Source organism: Balaenoptera physalus (assembly GCF_965194825.1).
Source record: "Balaenoptera physalus genome assembly, chromosome: 5".
In the NCBI taxonomy this organism is placed as follows: domain Eukaryota; kingdom Metazoa; phylum Chordata; class Mammalia; order Artiodactyla; family Balaenopteridae; genus Balaenoptera; species Balaenoptera physalus.
In genome coordinates, this window is record NC_138884.1 from 85,565,490 (window position 1) to 85,574,459 (window position 8,970).

Below are 8,970 nucleotides of genomic sequence, written 5' to 3' on the forward strand. Positions count from 1 at the left end.
TTTTAAATTGTGTTTTCTTTATACACATTCTTTTTTCTAACAAAATTAGAATAACCCTTACAGCATAGAAGGACCTGACTAATTCATTATTTTCAGCTGGAGAAAATCATATCTTTGATTTGAATTACTAATGAAGATGAGGCACATAGTAAAAACTGTAAATTATCAGTGTCTTCAAACCTGTGCCCAGGTGGTAGAAAGTTGAGCACTCAGCTACTACTCAGCATCTGGAGTAGATGGGATGTGGCACAGCCTGTCACTGTTCTCGGTACTGGTTTGTTTATGATCCCAAGAGCTTTACACTCAGAAATCTACATGGAGGCAGTTGATGTGACCTTGAGTTGTTTGGTGGTCTCATAAAAGTTCTGGGGTGACCTAATGTTGGTCACCGCATCGGAAACCAAAGCCCTCTGTTTCACCTTTTTCACAGCACCCAGCAAGATTAGCAGGATACTGCCTTTTTCTCTAGAGATCATCACTAACTTCAGGTAGGATCCATCAGCAAAGCCAATCAAATGATTCAAGGGAAAGTGGTAGGTTGTCAATGGAATTACCTCTAAAAACTGCCCCACGTGGCTTTGCCGTTGATTAAGAATTTTACCTTCTTAGTCTTGAGCAGCCTGGGTCATGGCCTCCCGAACCACATTTCTTAGAATTCTAACTTCCTGCTTCCTCTGAAAAGGAAGAAGGCTCTTTCAGAGGCAGAAGAGGCCAGGGAACTTCCCAAGATGACAGATCATTAGGCAATATTTTCAAGGGCGACAAGATCTGCTGATTCTTTCTTGTTCTAGGAGAAGAGTACAGATGCTCTTCAAGTTGCAGAATCAGAGTTTGATTGCTCTTGTCAGAAAAGGAATTAACAGTCTTACAAAATGCATATTACACCTCTACTAGATGCCCTGCCCGGCTTTGTTCTAGGAGCTGCGGTGACTACAGCATCAACAAAACCAACAAAACCTTGCACACATGGAGCTTACATTCCAGTGGGAGAACACAGACAAAATAAGCAGGTAAATAGTGTGTTGGGTGGGGATAAAAGCTTTGCTTGGGTGATTCATTAGGCTCTTTGGCTTCCATTGCTGCGGGACCTCACAAGAACTCAGTGAAGTATGCAGAGCAGATATGTGACCGGCCAAGGTCCCACAGCTGGTAGGAACCAGGGCAGAAATCTGCGCTCAGACTCCAAGTCCCAGATACTTTCGAACAGCAAGCACACTGACCCTGGACATGAACAGATTCGGTAGTGCCAACAACCAACTTCACGGTCTACAAAAAGAAAAGAAAAGCTTTTCTCCAAGTGTAGTTTCTTTTCTGTTGGTTGGCTTTTAGTGTGTTTTCAAATGCAGCCTCTTTCCTTGGGGGGATGGGAACTGAAGGAAGAATGGCTGAAATGCCTACTTTCAGCCTGGAAGACATAGCACTAGGTGAGCTGCTAAAATTGTCTACACTGGTGGATTTAAAGAATTCGATCTGCAATGCCTTATCAAGGATTATGGAGAGGGCTAAACAACTATTATTAAGAAGTCAACTATACCCTTCTGCTTCTTCACTAGGCTAGATGCCCCAATTTGTTTTAATTCCAAAAATATCTGTCAAGACAACATGCATAAGCACTTATTTAGTTGGAAGTCAAGACAACTAGAAAACAAAGTTCTAATTTTTCTTTTCTCGTGAAGGGTAATCCTATGGACAGTCCAACATTTTATTGGGTGCTGTGACATGGCCTGCACTGTGCTGGGTATATTTTGTTAACTATAATTGACTTTATTGGCTTGCCAGGCCCTGTTTTAAGAGCATTAGGGTAGTTGACTATTTTCAAGAGATGTATATAGTATATTACATGATATTGGGTTGGCCAAAAAGTTCATTTAGGATTTTCCATAAGATACAGAAAACCCGAACGAACTTTTTGGCCAGCCCAATATTTATCATAAAGTCTTTTGGGCAACCTTTATATCAGAGTTGGGGTTTTTTAAAAAATGAAATGTGACATTTGGCATGGCTATTTTGATGAAATCACATTTGGCACAATGACCCTAAAAAAAAAATACAAAAAATATATCTTCACCTTAAAAAAATAATTACTGATAGGATAACAGATGTATTCACTTTATCCCTGCCCAACCACTTCCTTGACACACTCTCCATCTCTTTGACCATCCAAGGTCAAGGGCAGGATTAGGTTTAAATACAGAATGAAACTCAGGAGCTGAGTTTTGCTTCAATTCCAAGTTCTAAGCTATCAGATTGGATACAGCCTTTCTTCTCTTTCTCCTCATTAGTTTTCCCTCTCTAGGTGCCCAGTATTCCTCTGTTTCCTAACTCCTCACACCAAAATGTGATTGCCTAAATACTTGTCAAGCACTGTGGCCTGGTAGAACAGGCTGGGCTTGCCGTTGGGATGCCTAGGGGCTGAACCTCCAGCTTTGCTATTTACCAGCTGTGTGACCTTGGAAAAGATGGCTTGCCTCTCTGAGCACCAGTTTCTTAATTGGTAAAACAGAGATAATAATCCTGACCTCATAAGATTATTGGGAAAATCAGATGAGTTAATGAATCTTTAAAAAGCCTGGTATGTCATGGATAAGGAAGTTATTTCCTTTCTCTTCCTGTTTATAAACTGTAGTGTGAATGCGTCCCCACTGTATTAACTCAATTAAGCCTTTCCATTTGACACCTTTTTACGCTTTTGTTCACCCATTTTTTTCAATAAACATTTGTTGAATGCCAGCCATGTGCCAGAACAGTATGAGGCACTGGAGAGACAATGATCAACAAAATCGACCCCCTCTGCCCTCCAGAAACTCCCGGGCATGATAAGGCAGTGTTGCAAGGGCTATGAAATGGGAGGCACACCCACCCAGGCCTGGGCAAGGGGTTAAGAAGACTTTGGGGAGGAAGTGGCATCTAAGCAAAGAAGGACAGGATGAGTAGGAGGGAGGGCAGATGAGCAGGGAGAAGAGGGAACAGGAAATGCCCAGGCCCCGAAGAAAAAGCGTGGTATAGTCAAGTACCTGAAAGAAGTTCAGTGTGGCAACCTCAAAAAAGGAGGCGAAAGGGTGTGGAGTGAGGAAACACAACCTTTGTTCCCTCCAACACTAAACATGGTTGATAGGCCCGTATTAACTGTGGAAGGAAGAGATTTGGCCTGCATAACAAGGAAGTAGGAAGAACCCTAAATCATTCCAGTTTAGGACTTTGAGTTTCTTTTAGAAAATGGGGGTGCCCCGCATTTATCTAAACTGAGAGGCTGAGGGATTGTCTAGCAATCAACAGTAGGATGCATCTGAGCGCTCCCCTAGCAGGCAACTGCCTCTCTCCAGCCTTCCTGGCCCCAGGTGATGCCCGCCAACACTGATCTTTCCATGGGAGAGTGTAGCGGCAGCCAAGGCTCTTAGGGTTCCCACCCCTTCCTTCTTTAGATCCAGGTTCCATCTTCTGGGGACTTCCATCCTTCCTCTCTGGAGTCTTACAGCAGCTACAAACATCGGCGAAGCTGTCCCCACTCTCCCTCGCCACAGGAATGCAGCCTTCTCAGCAAAGGTGATGGAGGCCCGTAGTCCTCCAGATGACTGTGAGGGTAGAGGAGGGTCCCACGTAAAATCTCCAGAGACGCACTGGCTTCCTCAACAGGGTTATATATCCTTGTGACTCCATTCCACACAGTTATACCCACAATTAAAAGCAACACCAAACCTTGCATTTGCAAGAAATATGACCTTTCCTGAGCTAATTTTTAGCCACCCTTCTTTCTTGGCTTGTTCTACTTTGTTTGGCAAAAATCTTCTTTAATGATTAACCAAACACGAGGCTTAAATAGGCCTTAGTCATTCTGAGGCAGGTAAGACAAGTTGCTGGAGCCCAATTGTTTCTGAGATGACCTTGCTGGGGGCGCTGGGTCAAGACATTTTGAGCTCATGGTACCATGATAACATTGGGTCATGCCAGTTGCATTCTGCTGGGATTTTTCCTCTCCTTTCTCAGGACTTTTATTCCAAACTGTGGTGGCACCAGGGAATGGTATTTCTATCAGCTTCACCCCCACCCCAATTCAAACATGGCCATTGACACTTTCTCAGTCATACAAAGTCGTATACAAACTCAGCTTCCCAACAGGCACCTAATCTCCCCTTTCCATATAAGATGCTCTCCTAAGAGGAGAAATTCTGGAAATGCAACTGATTCTAAATGTGCTCGAGCATTTATAGAAGGAAGCATTTTGAACATGAGACAATAGCAAAAATTACCTATTTAGCATAGTTTCCTAACCCCTAAGTACAGATATCTAAACCGTCAAGTGCCCAGTCAAAGCCTGCCCTCTATTTCTCTTTCTTGTTTGCCATTTTCCTTGTGTTTGGGAATTAATGTTAAAGCCTTAGAGGGTGATCACTCAGCTGGAGAGAAAAGGAATTGTTGACAGTAACTTACTATATGTCAAGTAGTTTACATGGATTTTTAAAAAACTTTTTATTAAAAAATAATATAGATGCAGATTTATGCACATATCATATACAGCTTGATAAATTTTCACAAACTGAGCACCTCCATGTGACCAGCATCCAGATGAAAAATATGACCAGCATGCCAGAAGCTTCCCTATGGCTCTTCCTAGTCGCTACCTCCTCACCAAGAAGTCACCATTCTGACTTCTAACAGTGTAGATTAGTTTTGCCTGGGTCATTTTTTCATACCTGAGATAGCTACTACTATTATCCCCATTTTACAGATAAAAAGCAAGCAGGCAGAGGGAGATTCAATAACTTTCCCCAAGACCACATAGCTGCTAAGTAAAAGAGTCTGAATCTGAACCTGGATCGTCTAACTCCAGGGCTGGGGATGCGGTAGGGAAGTGTAATGATAATTCATCCATTTTGTGAGGACTTAAAGTCATTTGTTTATTCTAGAAGCTACACTGATCTCCTAACTGAGTCACCTGACCACAAAGGTCATTGGGAAAGAGAGATTAAAAATCAGCACGTATGGCAGAACATGGGGCACAAAACCTTCTGGAGCCCCCAGGCCCTGTAGGATTACCTTTCTATGTTCATTTTTCCCTGGTGGCTTCCAAATCCCTTGCACCGTAACACCCCCTGTTATCAAACTTCACTCTCAGTAAGGGAAGGAATGAACCAATTCACACTGAGGTAGGTAACACATTTTCACTAAGGGCAGATCCCTTGTTCAATAAACTGAGGAGCAAAGTTCTAATTTTGGAACTTAAGGCCATACCCAGTTAAATAAAGAGATTAACTTCAAGGGTCCGGAGGCCCTCCACCTGCCCATGACACTGTACCACAAAGGCAGCCCAGTCTAGGGAGCTCGGCGTAGGAATTCTGAGTTGCTAGGGGCCAAAGAATTAGACCCCTGGAGAGTCCATTGAACAAGGTTAAGGAGCAGTGTCCCAGATATGAGACAAACTGAATAAAATTCTGGAAAGACATTCCAGTCAAGGAATTTCCTTTATTCTAAAACGCTACTCGTAATTTTAGCTTATTTTCGAACAGCATTTCACTATCCACAGAAGGCTTTCTTCAGGCCTATCTCATCTGAGCCTCATGACAGTCTGTAAGATAGTTATGAAAGACATTCTTCTTTCTCTCCTCCTCCTCTTTCATTCATTTATTAAGAAATGTTTTTTGAGCATCTACTGTGTGCCAGGCTTTGTGGTGGAGCCTAAAAATAGAGTGGTGAGCATTATCTCCATTTTATCAAGGAAGAAATTGAGGCTTAAAGAGGATAAATGACTTGCCCAAGATCACAACGATACTCTAAATTAAATAATATGATGTGACCTTTCACCCTGCACCAGACTTTTAAATGCAGTGTCACATTAAATCCTCACAACAACTCTACGAGGCAGTTACTATTATTTTACCTCCCATTTTACAAATAAAGTAACTGAAGGTCAGAGAGGTGATATGACTGCCCAAGCTCTCACAGCTGTGTAGGTGGAAAAGCCAGCATTCGGATCCTCATTGGTCTGATTCCAGAAATGAGAGCTTAAGTATTACCTTGTAGATTCAACCGCCGGTGATATCACTGACCCATCTGGGCCCTAAATAGAACTCATGAGAGTTTTGACTCTGACGCGAATAGTAGGGTAAGAGCTCGGTGGTTCTGTGGGAGGCTGTACAATGACCTGGTTGGCTCAGCATAAGCCCTACTTCTTGGGTTAAACAGACATTTCTGTGCATCTCTTACAGAATAGCCTTTTCACCCAAATGTTAAATATATCCATTCAAACAGAACTAGAAATAAAGTCCTTGAAATCTGAAGTTTTAAAAAACATGCCACAAACTAATAAAGATGTACTGTATAGCACAGGGAACTCTCTACTCAATACACTGTAATGACCTATATGGAAAAAGAATCTAAAAAAAGAGTGGATATATGTATATGTATACTTGATTCACTTTGCTGTACACCTGAAACTAATACAACATTGTAAATCAACTATACACCAATAAAAATTTTTTTAAAAAGAATAAATAAAAAACATGCACAATAGCTTGATGCCTTAAATACACCCTGCCCTGAGTAGAGCTGGATATGCCAGAGATGGAAGGGAGATTAACCACTGAAGGCTTCACTTCCACTTTTCAGAATGCTCCCCCTAGTAACCTGAGTGTTTCTATACCTTCCTTTCCCCCAAAGTTAGTCCCATCATGGGCAATCACTCGAGGAGTGTCTGGCTCCTTGTGTTTTGAGGATCCAGGGAGCAGAGACAGTGCCCCACTTTCTCTGTGCAGCACCAGCAGCATCTAGAACCATGGGGCAACCTAGAACATTGGTGCTGGCAGCCTCCACATGGGCCTCCCTGCCTCCGTTCTTGCCGCCCTTCCGCTTGTGCTCAACATTATAGCCAGTGATCTTCCTAAAATCAAATCTGAATGCCACTCACATCAAAAATCTTCAGCAGCATCCCACTGCTGACAGTATAAAGTTCAGACACTAGCTTAAAACATAACAGGCCCTTTATAATCGGGCCTCTGTGTCTCTCTAGCATTGTCTCCTGCTGGCTGCACGTGGGCAGAACTGATATTCAGACAGTATGTACCACCAGTATCCCTGTGATTAACCAGAGCCTGTGCTGGTTACTGAAGATTCTATGTTCCTTTCACCTGGTTACCATTTTCTCCAATTACAGACCCGACCTAATTTTATTGTGCTTCACTTTACTGAGCTTTGCAGATACTGAGCTTTTTTTACAAATTGGAGGTTTGTGGCAATACTGCATCAATCAAGTCTATCGGTGTCATTTTTCCAACAGCATTATTTTTAAATTAAGGTATGTAGATTGTTTGTTTAGACTTAATGCTATTGGAGACTTAACAGACTACATAGTAGTCTACATAGACACATAGACACATAGACTACAGTCCAGTGTAAACATAACTCTTACGTGCATTGGGAAACCAAAAAAATTCGTGTGACTTGTTTCATTGTGATACCTTTGTTACTGCGGTGGCCTGAAACTACAGTGTCTCTGAGGTGAGTCTGCATACCAAACCATCTGCAGCTCCTGTAAGAAGGTTCTGTCCCTCTAGTAGTGTCCACCCAACAAACTTCCACTCATTTATCAAACATTTATTGAGCACGTCCTATATACTAAGTATTGTGCTAGGCATTCAGGGTAGGGACTCCAGCTCTCAAGAAAATGCTGGTCTAGTGGGAAAACAGAAAAGTTAAGAGATAGTTATAAAATAGCAGAAGTGTTAGGACCAAGAGAAACTTCAGTGTTTGAAGAGAACAGAGAAGGGGCACTTAACCCAGACTCAGGGTTTAGGGAGCTTTTCCTGGAGAGGGGAGATGTCTGCTGGGGTTCTGAAGGCTGAGAAGGGACAGAAGGAATCTTGATAAAGTAAGAGATGAATCTGTAAATAGTACAAAAGAAGTAAAGCCTAAAATGAGAGTTGAGGGGACGTCCCTGGTGGTCCAGTGGTTAAGAATCCGCCTTCCAATGCAGGGGCGCAGTTTCGATTCCTGGTCGGAGAACTAAGATCCTACATGCCGCGGGGCAACTAAGCCTGTGTGCCACTACTGAGCTCACGTGCCTCAACTAGAGAGAAGCCCGCGAGCCGCAACTAAGACCCAAAGCAGCCAAAAATAAATAAATAAAATAAATAATAAAAAAAAAAATGAGAGGTGAGGCTAGTGATGTGAGGTTGAGAAGTGGTGTGTGTGTGTGTGTGTGTGTGTGTGTGTGTGTGTGTGTGTTGTGGACCATTCAGGTGTGAGATTCCATCCTGACCACAGTGGGGAGCCAATAATTTTCTTCAGGGAAGTGACTTGATTAGAATTGCATGTTAGAGAGAATGTTCTGGCCAGAGCATAGAGAGCAAGCTGGAAGGGAAGGATGAAAGGAAGGGAGACCAGTTAGGAGTCTGTTGCAGGAAACAGATGAGAGATGTTAGTGGGCTGGACTAAGGCACTAGCAAAGGGGTTAGAGATGGAATGGACTCAAGAGGTGTTAAGTAACTAAAAGTCAATAAACACTGGTGACTAGTTAAAGATGGGGCAAAAGGAAATGAAGACTAACTCCCAAGCATCTTCCCTGAGTAACTGGGTGGCTAGAGATGCAGTTTTACATAGCTAACATGATATAGCACTGTTCTGTGCACTTTACATAAATTGACCAGTTTAATCCTGTTAACTCCATGAGATTATACCATTTTTATTCCATTTTATAGACAAGGAACCTGAGGCACAGAGAGGTTAATTAAGTTGTCCAAGGTCACACAAGTAGTAAGTGACAGAGTCAGGATTTAGACTCAGGCAGTCTGAGAACACAATTCACATTCTTAACCGGTACCACTGGATTGCAATTCACTGAAAGGAAGAGTATGGAAGGAGTAGCAGATTTGGTTGAGCATATGACAAGCCCAGCTTAGGACATGTTGAGCTTCAGATGCCTGTAGAGGATCCAGGTATAAAGTCCAGAAGGTATTTGGATATATGGAGGGGGGCTAA